This window comes from Euprymna scolopes, chromosome 16, assembly GCF_053919585.1.
Source record: "Euprymna scolopes isolate OS-2025 chromosome 16, ASM5391958v1, whole genome shotgun sequence".
In the NCBI taxonomy this organism is placed as follows: Eukaryota; Metazoa; Mollusca; class Cephalopoda; order Sepiida; family Sepiolidae; genus Euprymna; species Euprymna scolopes.
In genome coordinates, this window is record NC_136497.1 from 144,380,961 (window position 1) to 144,385,960 (window position 5,000).

A 5,000-nucleotide genomic window follows, 5' to 3' on the forward strand; every position below is an offset into this window, starting at 1 on the left:
ATTTGGGAAAATCCTTTTAATCGGTTTTTGGCCAAAGATTTGGCTGTCGAGGGGTCAAAGGTCAAGGGTTTGACCTTTGAAAACTCTACTAAACTCCTCCGCTAATTTTGTAGCCTTAACACTTGAAACTTTAGATGCAGATTACCTGAACATGAGTCAAACTTTTTATATATATATATATATATATATATATATATATATATATATATATATATATATATATATATAACTACTTAATTTACTCACATAAAAGTAATATACGGAAGTATAGATTTATGCGTAAACTTTAAGTATTTACTTCAAAAGTGCTCAATACGTAGGTAGAGCTAGTCAGTAATTTATAAAATGTATATGGCGATTAAGCTACACTAAATATTCGGCGTTTCATCCACTCTAGGATTCCTCAGGCTTATGCGCGAATTCTGTGGTTGTTTATCGTTTTTATATGCTCCTCTCCGATTGAGATTTTAGTTAGCCAATCAGCTTTCTAGTATCCACCGCGCATAAGCCTGAGGAGTCTTAGAGTGGATGAAATGCCGAATATTCAGTGCAGCTTAATCGCCATATATATTTTATAAATTACTATATATATATGCACATAACGTTATGAACAGTACATAAGGGCTGATCTGAACTGCTATTTATACAATAAAATTTAATCAAGTGAACTCATCCAATCAGTGTCTCATAATCATTAAAATGTTTAAACTTAAAAAATGGACATCTTTAGTTAGTACATATTCCGGAAATGTCAATTCCTTATTTATAGCACAAAGAAAAATATTTGTAACTTTCATGAAAAAATATATGCACATTTCATGAGAGAGTAAGTAACTAAGATCGAATTTTTACGTATTGTTTTATTGGCAAAAAAAAAATCATTAAAAACATTTTTTCAGCAAAAAATAATTCGCGTTGAATTCCTTCATGAAAAATAAGTGGCAATGTTTATTTAATATTTTTTTTAATGTTTTTTTTATGTTTTTATGTTATTGGTTAACAGTGAAACTTTTATTATTAATTTGGGGCATTTTTCTTGTTCCGGAATCGTTTCTGTGGGCGAAAGACAATTTGTAATGATTGCACGCAAAAAATACATTTTCTGACCGTAAGTCGGCATAATCGTATTCTTATCCGCCCGTGGAGGTGGGGGTGGGGGATCTCATATCTTGATGATGACAATCAAATAGAAAAAAATGAAGAGATTGAACAAGAAGGTCAGAAAACGAATTCGCGAATGATAAATAATTGAATAATCGATAATGAAAATCTTATCCGTCATCGATTTTCTCCAAATACTGAGTTACACAATGAAATGGAAAAGTACCTGTGGCTCACTATATATATATATATATATATATATATATATATATATATATATATATATATATATATATATATATATAATGTCAAAATTATCGATTATTTCCGTAAGGTGTTAACAGAAAATCATACCAAATTATTCGATGTATATATATATATATATATATATATATATATATATATATATATATATATATATATATATATATACATGGCAGGTGCTCGTCTGAACTCCAATCTCTGGTCCCCCCTCGCCAATCTTTCACGAAAAACACCCGTCTAGCTGAATCCACTGTGAAAAATTCCCCCGACTCTATATCTGTGCCTAAATCAAAACGCGGATTCCATGAACAAAGCTTCTTTCTTAGAACTGCACACCTGTGGAACTCTGTTCCGTCTGCCTGCTTCCCACCGGACTACAACTTGGATGTCTTCAAGTCCAACGTAAACAAATTCCTAATGAACCGCCCCCTTAAGTAAACACTTCATCAAATCTCCACACTAACGTAATGTACTTGCAATAACCGTTATCCCTGAGTGGCTTCCGGGCCTTGATAAGTGGTGATCACTGTGGAAATATATATATATGTATATATATACATATGATTACTTCATTCAATCGAATAAATTAATATACGAAAATATAATTTTATGCGTAAATTTTCAGTATTTACTTCAACAGTGCTCAATACATAGGTAGAGCTAGGTAGTAAATTATAAAAATATATATGGCAATTAAGCTGCATAGAATATTCCGTGTTTAATCCTCGTGAAAATTCGTCAGCTTTATGCATAAGCGTTTCATTCTCGCGAGTATTCGCCAGGCTTATGCATAAGCCTGACGAATTCTCGCGAGAATGAAACGCTGTATTCTGTGTAGCTTAATTGCCACATATATATTTTTATAACTCACTATATATACATATTTTTTTTACATGGGATCACCACTTATCAAGGCCCGTAAGCCACTCGGGGATAAGGGTTATTTTGTGTACAATAATCAATGGGATAATATCGTAGGAATAGTTGGTATTGGAGATTTGATAAAGCATCTTACTTAAGGGGGCGATTAATCAGGAATTTGTTTATGTTGGACTTGAAGACGTCCAAGTTGCTGTCAGGTGAGAAAAAGGCAAACGGAAGAGTATTCCACAGGCGTGCACTTCTCAGAAAAAAAATATATGATGATTGCAACGTATTGTAAGACGAGTGCCACTCCCTTAGACACTAAAAGTCCATGAGCCCAAATGCCTGAGGGAGTGTCTATACAAAGATGATGTTACAGAGTTTTAGCGTTGTACGACAGCTAAGTCTCTCTCTCTCTCTTTCTCTCTCTTGATTCCAAATGTTGAGATCCAGCAACAAGCAAGAGCAAGATAGCCAGCAACAAGTTAAACTGCAGACCAGCTTAATGCGGGTACTGGTCTCCCGCTTTATGTTTTTTTTTTAAATCGGATTAAATTTGCTTCTCCTAGAAAGGGTGTCTTCACAACGGCTTACGGGAGCTCTCTCCACCCCATATATATATATATATATATATATATATATATATATATATATATATATATATATATATATATATATATATATGTGTGTGTGTGTATACCCGGTGTTGCCAGGTTGTAAAATACGCATAAATGGTTTATTTTAATTAATGCAGAATTTTTGTTTATTATAAACAAAAATACCGTAGCTAATAAACGTAATAAGTTTCTAAAAAAACAAAAAAACAAAACAAAAAAAAAACAAAACAAAAAAAAAACGATAGAATGTTTATGCAAGTATCATGTTTTTTTAAACAGCTCACTTCTTGTGAGTAAAAAAATACCAAAACCTAAGCCAGTGAATTAAGTTTGATAACCATCACACCAGGTTGACATGACTTTTAAAGAGGGTTTTAAAAATTTCATACTTAATATAAGTAACATTAGTATGCGCCGTCCTGAAACACCCCTGATATTACCCCCTTACATCAAAGTGGCAATGTGCCTTGTTTGGGGGTGAAAATTTAATACATACATATATATATATATATATATATATATATATATATATATATATATATATATAGTTGCCTCCCGCGTACCAATTTTTCAATTTTCTCCCCTTAGCTAGCACCCCTTTCTTCTACATGAAAACGGATTAAAAAGTATTGCTCATATTTGAATATCTTAGATATCGAATTCATAGACTGTAGATCATACATTCGTTGAGTATATAGGTTGAGAAGTGTCGTCTCTCACATATTCTTACTTTTATAGATATATACATAATAAAATGAGGATAAAAGTTATTTCTAACCTTATTATATGAGCGGAAAAATTAGGAAAATTAAAGGGGAAATTAAGACTAAATTATTTAGGCCATGACATTTCGAAAGTAAATGCTTCTCACCAGAAGAGAAAAAGGGACAAAATTAGACAACATGCAAGTATAGAAATGGGTATGAAACGAGAATAAAACAAGAGGTTGTTGTTTCAGGACGTTTCGGCCCACTACTCCTCTGGCCTTCATCAGGTGGTAACCGCGACGGGATGGAAACTCCGAATCTCCTAGCTGCATTCTCAGCAATTACTGCCCTCCATAGTTGTGTTTGTCTCACCACATTTTGGTCAAGTAAGCCTCTGGCCGGCTTTGGGTAGGATTGAAACCGCTATCTTCAGACAATGCTCAGCTGGAACCGTAGAGATTCAACGTCTCTATCCACTGCGCCACGGGCCCCGAAGTTAACTTAACTGACATAACAACAACTATGGAAGGTAGTAATTTCTGAGAATGCAGTTAGGAAATTCGGAGTTTCTATCTCATCGCGGTTACCACCTGGCGAAGGCCAGAGAAAAGTTGGCCGAAACGTCGTGAAACAACAACCAAAAAAAGGATGAGGTTAATAGTCCGCAATAAATAAATTAATAAATAATACTCATCTCAATAATGAATTCCAATTAGGTACAATATATTTATATCGATATATTTATATCAATATATTTATATTAATATATTGTACCAAATCTTTAGAAGAAAAAATCAAATATTCGAAAAGCAAATACAGGATTTTGCACAAGAGAACTTAAAAAAAAAAAAAAATCAATGGAAAATCCAGAATCGACAGTGAAAATGGAAAATAGGATTTTAGCTTAAATTTTCATTCATGAACGGTCTTAACAATGCCCGCCTAATAATATCGATCTATTCACAGACCATTAATCACTACGTATGTTGTGGAAGATGACCGTTGCTTAGTGGTTAATGACACTGGGCGTGCAAAGTTCGAATACAGTTCATTCCAAAGTAACACATTTTCTAATGATGTTAGCAACCTTCAGCTTGTCCCTCTCGTAAGTAAATGATGTCATTCAAGAAAAGATTCTTACAAGAAATATATCGGGGAAACCAATGAAAACGGCAGAACAACCTGATTCATATAAGATGAATGTATGCAATTTTTATAGAAACAGCTTTTCGGGGTAAAATATTGGAGGCGTTCCTTTTGGAACGACCCTCTCAACTTAACAGATATTTTTGTAGTGGTAAGATTACTACATTTATGTCGAAAATGCAACTCTTTCTCAATTCGTGAAGGTAAAGCCTGGGAATCAAGTGCATCGTATCTCACACTGAAAGAACAAGACCGATGCTTCATCAGCTCAGACGGGATGCCTTCAATAAGTTTACAGACC